Source organism: Platichthys flesus, chromosome 10 (assembly GCF_949316205.1).
Source record: "Platichthys flesus chromosome 10, fPlaFle2.1, whole genome shotgun sequence".
Lineage (NCBI taxonomy): Eukaryota > Metazoa > Chordata > Actinopteri > Pleuronectiformes > Pleuronectidae > Platichthys > Platichthys flesus.
The window spans coordinates 15267294-15280262 of NC_084954.1; positions in this window are offsets into that span (position 1 = coordinate 15267294).

Consider the following 12969-nt stretch of genomic DNA (forward strand, 5'->3'; position numbering starts at 1 on the left):
GGCTACAGAGTGGTCTTCAGTAAGTGCTCCTACCTCTATTGATGCATGCATCAAAGGCACCGTCCTTTGATGCATAAACGAGCAGCAAGTGGTGAGTCGCTGGGACCCACCTGCCAAGTCATTTACATCTTCAAGACATGTCTTCCAAAATGTCAACATCAACATCAGAAGGCTCAAGCCCCCACTTAGAATTAATTGATATTGCAACAAATGATATCATATACAACAATTCCTCGGGCTACGTGGTCATGGACATACATGGTACGGGAACTTTCGGCAAAGTTGCCAAGTGTTTCAGTTTAGACAATGCCGAGATGGTGGCAATCAAATTTCTCAATGCGGCAGACAAAAACATCTCTCAGGAAGTGGAGATGTTAAAGGCGATCAGTGTCTTTGACTCGGACAAAAAGAACATTGTTAAATTTATTGACAGTTTCCAGTACAATCACCTCTTCTGTATGGTCTTTGAAATGCTAGACGAGAGCATTTTTGACCTGATGCATAAGAGGAAATGGTTGCCCCTGAGTCTCAACGAAATTCGCCCTGTGCTCCACCAGCTACTGGTCAGTCTGGAAGCTCTCAAAAGTATTGGCATCATACATGGAGACTTGAAAGCGGACAATCTGATGCTTGTCAATCACAAGGAAGATCCATTCAAGCTCCGGCTGATCGACTTTGGTATGGCCATTTCAGCAAGTGACGCAGAAATTGGACAACTGGTGCAGAATCCTCAATTCAGGGCTCCGGAAGTCATGTTGGGCCTCCCCTTGACAGAAGCTGTTGATATCTGGTCACTGGGTTGCATCATGCTGCTACTCTTTTTAGCTGAAAGCCCCTTCCCTTTTGATTGTTATTATTGCTGGATGGAAAATTTGGTGGACCTGCTGGGTCAGCCAGCAGACCATGTGCTGGCTGCTGGAGAATACAGCGAGGAGTTTTTCATTTTGGATAAATCAGGATGGAGATTGATGACACGTGAGGAGTTCAGGAAGAGGCATAATGAGGAGCCAGAAACAGACACGTATAAATATATAACTTTTAAGAAGAAACTTAAAAAAAAAAGAATCACGGGCAAAAAGGATAAGCTTAAGTTTCAGGATAAGATGGCATTTTTTGACCTCCTGAAATGTTGTCTGCAAGTGGATCCTGAGCAGAGGATTAGTCCCAGTGAAGCCCTAAAACATCCGTTTATAACAATGGTTCACATGGTAGATGAAATGGAGACCAGCGCCTATGCAGACGCTGCCCTTGAGCTCATGATTGTTTCCCCCTTGGATAATTTGGACGAGGGACCCTTCAACAATATGACGAGTGAAGAGTCCACCTCCATTTCTTCAAGCACTGGATCTGCTTCTGCCCTCACACCCGTAGATGTTGATGATGTCAACGCAAGCAGTCATAAACCCTTTAAGAAGAAACTTTTTCAAAGGGTCAAAAACTTCTTCTGCAGAGTGGCAAAGCAAGTGGTTCGTCCGTTCAAATTCTGCATGACCAAGTGCAAAAGACGCTGAATCCCAAATGGCCTCTCACAGATAGTGGGGATGTATGAATATTAGGGCTGTCAAAGTTAACAAGTTAATGCGATCAAATATTTTAACGCAGTTAACGCAACTTTGTTTACTTCCGGTGTGCGGAAGAATATTTAGCTCCTTGAGGCAAGCTGCCAGCGTGACCCTTGCTGGTGACCACTGGACGTCAGAACTGTGCAGAGGAATTCGTCGACGCACTTCAAACAGAGCCCGTCAAATGATAAGTCCCTTCTGAGTGAGAGAATTCTATCTTGGAGGTGATCACAAGGATCCAGCGAAACAAAGGTCCGCTTGCTGCCACAGCACAGGAGCAACATCGCGATGTTGATTGCACCGAAGCTTTCTAAAATGGAGAAGTTGGAGAAGCTACTTGAACCATGCATGGGGGACTGTCCACTAAATTGGTGGACAGGAAGGCAGCACACCCATGAGAAGCTTGCAGGAATAGCAAAGAAACACCTGTCAACCCCAGCTACCACAGTGCCCTGTCTGGTCATATTGACCAGACGAGGAGAGCAGCATTGGCTCCAGAAAATGGGAACACGCTTGTTGTAGGCCTGAGCCTCTTTGACAAACAGCTCTGTGTGTAGTTTTGTGTTTAAAAAAAATTCAATTAAACAACAGTGTCTAAAATACATGCTGTCTGAAGTGATTACTCGTTAATTTATAAGATTTAGTCTTTAGAAGAAAAACAAACTTTTAATCGCGATAAATCTAGATTATTGAATTTCAAAATGTGAGATAAATTAGTTAATTTTTTTTAATCTATTGACAGCCCTTATGAATATATACATGTGTATGTATGAAAGTGTGTGTGAATGGCATAACACGACTGTAAAGCGCTTTGAGTGGTCATCGAAGCTCAAATAAATACTATTTACAACCATATCCTATATTTGTCCAATTTCAATGTACCATTTTTGAAGAAATAGGCCTGCCACTGTGTTGTGGATATAATAAATGTTCCCACAATCTTGTAGTTACACAAGTAAAAGTGGAAACAATACACAGAAAACATTAGTTAATGTGTTTGATTGTATCATATCATCAATTGAAGTAACCTACAATACGCCTGAGTATATATTGCTGTATGATACGTTCCAAAAATAAAACGTGTACTCGAGGTTTCACAAAGACTTCAGGCCATTGTTTTAAATCTACACGTGTGTTAACATTTTCATTTCTTTGAACCAAATCCAAAACCATGTTAAGTTTGTAATTACTGTGGTTGTAGATTATAAGATTACAGTAATGCTATTACATCCACACCTTTTACAACAATAGTCAGCTAATAAGTGTTTCATGATGTGTGACAACTCTCAGCCAGTGTGTTTCTGAATGAACCAAAAAAAGAAGAAGTCGTTTACCACTTCTTTCATCTCTCAGTTGAACGCAGCCCCAAATAATAAAAAAGAAAAGTCTGTGAATACGAGTACAAAAGCCATTTAATCGCTCTCATCTTCCTCTTAATAACTGCAAATTTCCCCTTGGGCCCATGGGAGAGGGCCTCTCTGTGCTGCTGCCACCTTATCTGTCGCCTCCATATTTCAGCATGCTGAGCGTCTCCCTCAGTACCCAGCCCCCGGCCTCCTCTTGCCGGGGCCTGTGGGGAAGCTGGGCTCCTGGGCCCGCCATTGTTCTGGCCTGGGGAGGAGAGTCCAGAGAGAGCCCTGAAAGCCGGAGAGTGGGAATATAAAAAAAAAAAAACTTGAGCCACTGCTTCATTAAGCGGCCGCCTTTCACAAGCAAACATATCAGAAACAGCCCCCTTTCAGAGGCTGTAATTAGCAATTTGGAAACCTTGCCCCCTTAGGATATACAGTTTCAATTTAGTCAGCAGCTTCAGATTCTTAGGCACTTAATATTCATTGTTTCTGCCATCTTCCCAATTTCTCGACGTACATTGTCTAGTCTTTCACTGGCGATAAAGTGTTTTATCTGTCGTGTAATTCTTCTTTTCAATGAGCCCTCTGCAAGAGAAGTTAATTTTTATAAATAATTTTCTGAGGGGATTTGCGAAGAATGTGTGGGATACGATAGCGGAGTGCTCTTCAGGAAGCGTCCGGCTGAATATCCTGCAGAGTTTGAGCCTCATTGGTTGAGTCTGGCTGTAAATAGTGTGCGGGGAAAGTTCCTGAAAGTTGAGTTGAGTGAAACCTTGACGTCCGATGACACAATGGATGTTTAATTTCAAATAGATAATCAGAGTTTATCCATGCTGAAGAAATCCTCAACCTGAATAGTAATAGTACTGACGTTTATGCACTTTTATTATAAATTATTTCTTCCCGTTTGTTTGCATGGATTTAATGGCAATTGTTTGCAAACTGCTTATGAAGCCAAACCACACATCATACCTCAGGGGTGGCAGACTGACACTTATCTTAGCCTCCGCAGAGCCTTTGTTTCCAAATGCTACCACTTCCATTCATTTCCAATCAGCATTGTTTAATAGAAATAATTGATTTTGCCTCTTCTACACAAATGAAAAAACGCTTGTGATTAAACATTTTGTCTCCAAATCTAAATTCCTAAAGATCCCCATCAACACTCGACACAAATGTGCATTTCATTAAAGCAAGGGGGGGTTAGAAAGAAAGAAAGAAAGAAGTGGCTATGATGTGAAAAGAGGAGGCAGGGAATGAAATAATGAATGGAGTCCAAGTGAGCTATCTTTCCCGGGCAGAGCGCCACTAGGGATGCAAACTCTCAGCCACAAGAAATGAGCTACCTATCTGTGAAAAGAGTGACTGCTCCATCCTATTTGATTTGGCTCTCCTATCATCTCTTAAGAAGATGTCAGCCTTGCTCCTTCTATTGCTCTGAGCCTTTATCAACCCGGAGACGATTTCCCTGTGAAAAAAAAAAAAATGAGGGGTGAGACGCATTTCAGTGCCTTTCAGGGAGCAACACTAAAGAATAAGTGTTATGCGATAAAAAGAGGGTTGTTAAATAGATCTGTCTATTTGTATGGTAATAATGATCGCTTAAAGACCCACGGCTCTGTGACTTGTAGAACAAGGAAACAAATCTGTATTCACGTATTGTGTTAACACGACTCTCTAAACGACCTTGTGAAACTTTCATACAGTAAAAAATGAGCTGGATTCTCAAGTTTTTTTTTTTTCTTCTTCTGTTTGTGTCATTCTCTCGCTCGTCCTCTGCGCGCGGCGGACGAGTCCCCGTGAGCAAACCGGTCCGATCTCAAACAGCCGTGCACCGGGGCGCCTTCCTTTACTTCATAAGGATAAACTGTGGATTTAAAAGTCAGCATTTCACTCAATGCAGAGTTTGAGTGGAAGACAATATCAAGGTGATAACGTTACATTTGTGTTGGTGCAGGTTTGAATCTTTGACCTTTGCAATATTCTGTAGTTTATTCAGTGAAAGTTTAATACATTTTTATAGTATAAAAAATTGTGTTCAATACAGGGTTAGAGCATAGTTCTCGGAAAGGTTTTTCTGTCGTATTACTGGATTGTTATTAGTGTATTAGCCAGCGCGTCTCAGTCGACACCTGGTGGCTGGCTGCAGTGCAGGTTACCCCCCCCCCCCTCCCCCTCTCCACCATGTTAGCAGATTGGACATGGAGCAAACTAAAAAAGTCAAAGCACAGTTTAATATATAATTTTTTTAAAAGATGGTGTCTGTGATTATAGGTATCACACTGATGCATGTTAAAGTGCTCATTTTCCCATTAAGTTTGGTATTAATTAATTAGGAATCAAAGGTTACCAAAGGTCACAGTTACCTCTGTGGGTTTATTTGTGGCTGAGTGGTCGAAGGCAAATATCAAGAAATCTGAGCGTACCTCTCTGAATCCAGCAGGAGACCTTGGTTTTATGTTAAACCTTTCGTTTGTCAGGATTATTGTTATGGTGAAAGTAAAAAAAATAATGTTAATATTCAAGGATGATATTAAAGTTTGAATAATGTACCCAAGACGCATGAGCAGTAATCACAATGTACAGAAAACATCTTTAAATGTCTCATTACATAGAAAATTACAACCATCTGCATTTTATATTCATCCCTCACTGTTACTCCTCACCGCTGCGGAACAGAGCAGGAGGAGGAAGAGGAGGAGGAGGAGAACAAAGACTACACGTAGCTCTCCAGGCCCCACATGAAAAGCACTAGAGGTAGATTGATTAGCCTGCTAAATTTGGCTGATTAATCAGGGCCTGTTCGGTGGAAGCCAGCACCGTTTATTGCTGATTATCTTCCCAGAAGGCAAAATCTAAAGGTACAATCCATAGTGGAACTTTTCAACCCGCGTTTAAACCGGGGAAGTTCTATTTCTTTTGTCTTTCAGTAAAAAAAAAAAATCAAGTTTCATGTGTTGAGCTTGATAAAACACAAGCACGAGGAGCAAACCAATTCATTTTGTACTGTATTTAAACCAACATGAACATTGTTTCAGATAAGTGACAGATATGTTACCTGCTGCAAAGATTTAGGATAAAGAGAACACAATGTCTCACAGACTGTGAACATCCTGATTGAGCTGATTGACTTTTAATCAATTTTGAAGAAAGGTGATTGGATGATTATGATGCTTTTATTTTAACTAAGTTTACCAATGCCCTGATATTATTTCAACTATCGATTCTTTTTTTTAAACCAGTATCGGTTGTATGGGAAAACCAATACGTGATGGCATTTGTTATCGATGTGTTTAAAAGACTGTTTGTCTGTTTGTCAGAAGAATTGAGTAAAGGTCTTGGCTTTTTGAGAGAATTAGATTGATGAAGTAAATCCAGGATGAAAAAATGAAATGATGCAGAAATCTTTATTAAATAAATCAGGCATGTATAGAGTGCTAATATCTACAAAGAGATAAAACTTGGTGCAGATCCAGATAATGATCCGGATGCATCTCAATACATATGCTCAATATAAAGTATAGAACCCATCTATAATTCCATATGTATGAACTTTCACACATTGCGTGGTTGACAGTCACATGTCAACCACACAATGTGCTGTGCTGTAAAGCAAGATAAAAACAGTGAAAAAGGTTCAAATGCAAAACACTAACATAGAGTAGACTAAAGTATATTTTCGCATTGTATTGTATAGTATAGTACCGTATAGTGTCATATAGTACAGTATAGCATAGTACAGTATAGTTTATTACATTACAGTATGGTGTAGTATAGGGTGTTTTAATGCAGTATAGAAATAAATAATTTTTGTTTTGAACATATAGAGTTGAAAGGACAATTTTAAACAAATTGATCTAATTATCGTTTTTTTTTATAGCCAAAGAGCAGCAAAAGTGATTTATCTGACTTTTTATATATAGTCATCTAAATACATTTGGGTCAAACAGCATTCAAATCTTTTTGAGCCCTTGTAAACTCTGATGGAGTTTTAAAATTGAAAAAACTGAATGAATATTCAAGAAAACAATCTGCGGATTAATTGATCGAATCTTTTTTTAATTTAGCTCTAGCCTTAGAGCCATATAAACAAACTTCCCAGAATATGTTCTCCAGTGCTCACGCTCTAAGTCAAGCAAGAACAACGTCCATCTCGTGCTTCAGGAGAAACTGAAGAAGCAAAACTAACTAACTCACCACAGGCTCTGCTCCAGTAACGGTGAAACAAAGACTTTATGCAAAGTGCCTGTGACCTTTTACATTCAAGTGAGCTTGATATTCTAGTAATGCTGACACGTCTAAATTGGAAAGTGAACACCTATCACCCAGAGGACAGTCGCAATCACCCTTTTCATCTCCTACAGTTCATTCTCAATGGAGCCCGACCACAGCGCGACACGGGACCTAAAGTCACTGCAGCTTGAGTCACAAGGTTAAGTAACAAAACTATAACCGTGTACATTTTACACATAGCAACAATTTCTAGCAGATTCCACTGTGAACAATAATCCTAGAAGTGTCTGTGGTCGGCTCTTTAATGTCCACCCATCGTGCTATTGTCCGCTCCTGCAGCCCCAGCAGCCTCGTGGTGGCCTTCCCCAGCCTGGTCACCCGTTTCCATTTGTTTGCGGGGATAACCATAAAAATCTGTCAGGAGACAAGGTGGGTTTTTTTCTTTTTTTTTTCCACTCAGCTCAGCCAAGCTGGCAGATTGAGAGCCTCCTGTAATGTACAAGTCTGTTTTTATTATTCTAGCTGGGGGAACACTATTTCATCAAGTGCATGATTCCACAGAAGAGAGGAGATAGCCCCGGCACGGCTATATTTCTTCCAATCAAACATTCCAAGGGGAAAAAATGAGTGGGTGCCATCAAATCCCAGAATAATGCTGCCAGATTTTATGTAAAAAGAAGGACTGATGGACAAATACAGGAAGGCAAGACAAGTTTAATGACGTGTGTTCAGGAGCTGAGATTGGAAAACTGACAGAGAAAAGCAGCCTCTTTGCTGGAATATAAATTGTTGTGCGCCGTAAAAAGGCTTTTATCTGGAGTGAATATGGGACGTAATACACAGGTCAGGGTTAAGTCATTTTCTCCGGCAAGTTAAGCGAATAATGAAGGCGAGCCCGCGCGGAGAGGAGCACTGCTACTGCCAGTTTGTCTTCATTTATTATGCCAAATCTCATGATTTTGGCGTCGGCGCGGTGAGGGCTGTGGCGCGCACCGGTGGACGACATATCGCTTAATTTACACAAGGTAATGAAAGCAGGGAACGGGAGGACAAAACAATTTACCTGCTGACATGGGAAGAAGTGATTTGCGAACATAGGGGGGGTGAGCGAAAGAGCAGGCAGAGGGCCAGGGCCAAGGGGCGGAAGAGGAGCAGAGAGAGGGGATGGAGGGTGGAGGATGGAGGGGGGTAAGGAAAGAAAAAATTGGCGGGGGGGTGGGGGGGGTGGGTGGGTGAAGAAAGGGTGGTCGGGGGGAAAACAAAAGACAAAAAGTGACGGCGAGGGAGGCAACTGTTCGGCTTCAGCCTCGGCTTCTTAGGGTGATGATCATGGCTTCAATGAGGCAACAGTAAACTCTGTCTATCTACACACACACACAGACACACACACACACACACACACAGACACACATCACACACAAAAAAGCCACCCAATCAGTGGGAGAAATTGACCTCAAATCTGAAGGGTCTGTTCTGACAAGGCCCTCGTTTTTACCCCCCCCTCTCCAGTTGTAATCACTTATCAGAGGGAGCCACTTGTGTGGCAGCGATGGGCGGCTTCAACATCACTCTGCAGCCGCAACAGGTATTTTCTCTCCAAGACCAAATCTCTGTCTGATTGTTGTCTCACACTGAGTCGGCCGACCAGTTCAGTCGGCACATGTTTCACTAAAGGACTGTAAGTGTTGATCTTTAACAAAAAAAGAAAAGAAAAAGCATAGAGGGTGACAGACGTGATTTTAAATTTAAATGCAAAGACGTCGTCCAGCATCATAATTTAGCTCATTATTTATTTACCAGGATTACCTCACAAATGACCCAGATCTAAATTTGGCCTGACAACAGCCAATCACTCCACTGGTATTGATGGCTGCGTGCTCAAAGTGCACGATGGGCCATTCAGCTGATGGCCTTTCACACAATCAGAAAGAGAGAGTCTGGCCGAGTTCCCCGACAATGAGGCCGGAGCAGCCCGCACTGTAATTTTCCAATCACCAGCCCTTCAGGCCAGGCCACTCCTTGGGGCAGTAAGATCAGATGAGCTCCGGCATTTTCTTTTGTCAGAGGCCAAACTCTATTTGTCTGCTCACAGGAACAAAAACAATCTGGGAGCGCAGAGACCGAGAGAGAGAAAGAGAGAGAAAGAGACAGAGAAAGAGAAAGCGAGAGACAGAGAGAGCGGCTCTTTGGTCTCTCTGGAGTAGGGCCAAAGACAGAGCAGGAGGAGGGAGGGTGGGGGTTGGGGGGACTGAGGTGATGGGGTGAGGGATAAGGCAGTGACACAGATAACCGAGCGTGCCCCACCCCCCCTGCCCCCCTCCCACCCACAAATGGTCGGTGGTGGTGATGATGAACGGGGGACGCGGCTCAGCACCAGGTCCCCGCTGTGGAGACTCACCGCAGGGTGAGACAGAGAGAGGAAGTGTCGCTCTCTGCAGGCCTGCTGGGCCAGCCTGGACTCTGCTGGGTCCTGCTGCTCCGAGTCTTCACAACAAATCAAACACCATAACACCCAGCCCCCTCCCCAGAACATGGCCACACACGTGGGGGCTCGGGCCTCCTCCACTGTCTGGAAGAATGTGTCAGGAAGCACAAGTGGACTTTAAAGCGTGCTGCGTCTGAATATCCGCTTCCACCTGCTCTCCTAGTATCTTGTGACATTGAGGGACGACCAGGAGGCTGATGGGAGCTCGGGTCTCCTTGAAGGAGAAACTACTTCCTGGGCTGTGGTAGTGTGTTTGTGTGTGTGTGTGTGTGTGTGTGTGTGTGTGTGTGTGTGTGTGTGTGTGACCACAGCTCTCTCCACACGCTGGTTTCCCCTCGCAATGAGAGGTGACAGTGAACAGTGGAACTCGTCAGTGTGAATAACACGCAGTCACGCTTGGTGAGACCCTCTGGTGGAGCGCGACACACACACACACACACACAGACACAAACACACACACACACACACACACACACACAGAGGCTCAAGGGCCCTGCACTAGGCACGCTGTCAACCTCAGCGCTCTGCCTTCCTTTACAGCTTAACCGGGGACAAATTGAGCAATTCGATGGGTTAAATTTGACATGTTTGCCCGTCTGACCCCGGGTCAGTCGCCGAAAACGAGTGAGTTACTGTGCACAGATGAGTTCTTAATGAAAGCAATCAGCATAACGCACTGTCTCGGATCGCAACAAAAGGTCAGAGGGACATTTTTCAAGTTTACAAACTCAGCCGAGCTCACATTACTGTGCCATCAGGGCTGCGGTGGTCACATGTCCCCCCCACTGATGTGCCGTTCTCTTGAGTCTGGGGCTGTGTCCTTCAATGGCACCTTATAGGAGCAGTCCATAACACAAGCAGTGGTCAGGCTTAATTTAACCACTTTCTCTGTCCACTGCCCCATCAGCATATAGTATCACATAACTGCTAATGGGCTAATGGAGGAAGGAAAGGGGGGAGGGGGGGGGGGGGGGGGGAGCAGGAGCGAGGGGACGGCGGCGATAGTTAGGGAAATGGAGCTCAGGTTCATCCAAACATTTAATAACTTATCCAATCTGGAGCGCTCACCTCTTACTGAGCTAATTATATCATTTAACTGGCCCGGACGAGAGGGCCAGCGCGGACCCCACTGTCTTACAGTGTCATCACATAATTATGACTTATGCCAGCGTGGTCTCGCAAGCTGGATGAAGTCGGCCTGCCATAAATTTTAATGATCACTCACACAATACGCACGTTCCCGGGGCTTCGGCGACGGGGAAATGTGGACGCGGCCACAAAGAAAAGCTGAAGTGTGGAAACCGAGAGGGAGAGGAGACGGGGACGAGTGGCACGCTACAGGAAGCAGAAGACGGAGATTAGAGTGTGTGCGAGCGCGTGTGTGTGTGTGTGTGTGTGTGTGACATTTTTGCGAAAGGTGAGTTTAGAACGAGCAGACACGGCCGCTTGATTGCGTGGGATCAGGTTCTGTGGTCACTGGCGTGCTAGGAGGCCGCCGTCAAGCCTGTCTGAGGGCTAAACACCCGGGTATAGTCTGTTTCAATGGAAAAACAGCAACTGACACTCAACGCTCGCGGGCCAGCGGCTGACCTCATTCCTCGAATAAAATGTGGACGGAGTGGAAGAAAGCCTGGCGTGCCGAATGTGGAAAGATGATGCGTTATTCTTCCAGCGGGGCAGCATTTTCTTATAACTTTCAAAAGTTGGAAAAAACCGAGAGGAAAGGCCATGATGGTGGGGAAATAGATGGGGCATAATGAAAATGGTTGAGTGTCTTTTTTTTAATAGCTGTAAAATGGCTAATTAGCCATCTAAGATTAATCATAGCAGGAGCATGCATTGGGAGGTTTGAATCTCCTGGCGTTTAATCGTTTTCTGCTAAAATAATTTTACACTTCTGCAGTAATTAAGAAATATCCTGTGACCTCTTGTGACCTTTGAGTTTGGTCTGTTCAAATACACATGTAGGCTTTGGCTCATTTTTATGTTGCGTCCATAAATGTGAAATTAAACGAAAAGGTATAGCTTACAATTACACATATTATTGTAAACCTACACCACAGGATAGAGACTATTGATTTCAAGATGCAGGTGGCCGACCCAGATATTCTGCTCTTATGAAAACAGGGAGAAGGGAGATCGGCCTGAAGAGAAGCTGATCTGCCTTGCACTTAATATTAATGTCTGTTTTGTGGCGATCACGTTTCGGGAGGACCCGGCTCCTGCGGTGGAGCGATTGAATGACAGAGATTACCTGTTTGGAAAGCCCCACGAGACAGCTGATTGATAATGCATGACCCCCCAAAAAATACCTAAATATATGGTTTTGAGCCTGGCTTGAGTTTCCCTGTTTTTTCCTCAGAAACCTTAATCACTGGACTGACGTGAAGTGGCGTGGCTCAAGAGGCCTCCACCAAGGCATCTGTGGCTCCATGGGCACCTTCTACACCGGGGGGGGGGTCACCCATATGGCCTGTGTTGTCCAGGAGGGGATATAACATGAAAACACAATCTCCCACCACAATTTCATTCCTTCAGCAGCATTAGATTAGATTGAAACTTCGCGGCACACTTTCCCGGGGCTGTCAAATGAGCTGTCAGTCACGCATCACAGCCGGCCCCTGCTCATCTGCTCTAATACATCACACAGCCGTTTATATGGATCAGTATGAGCGGGACTCTCTACACAAACAGCGGCAGCTCCTCCGCTGGGACGCAGGGTGATTGATAACATTTCCCCAGCTCTTCACACTCATGCCCATTTGTATAGTTGGTTGGAGAAGGGCCCCCCGGTGTCCACTGACATCTACAGTGCCCGTCAATGCCGCGCGCAGAACATGACATCAGCCTTTCGGAAAAACAGACACGTGCCAGGAATGGGCAGCTCTCCATTCATAATGTACAGTGTGACAGCCGCTGACAGATGGCATGCTGATCCTTGTGTTTCCTGAACAATGACAGCAAATAGGTGACTTCAGCCATTAAATCAGCTGTTTAATCATCGCATTATCACGGCTGATAGATGTTTATTGGACATAAAATATTTTCCGTCCAGTTGTAACGCGGCAGAAATCCACAGCTGCCGAGTGTTGAGATCACTGATGGGAATCCTGGGCCCGTTTTGTGTACAGTCCTATTGGCAGAGCTAATGGCCACTTGGCACATCGACAGCTATCCATCCCAATCTCGGGATCCACTAATCCAATTGAGGCAACCTGCTTGGCATGAGAGAGACTCGTCTGTCTTTACTGTTCATTAATGGGGTTCCTCCTGCAGCTCGGACCGAAAGCAAACGCATGTGAACACAACCGCTGCGGTGTGCTTTTCCCCCCCCACG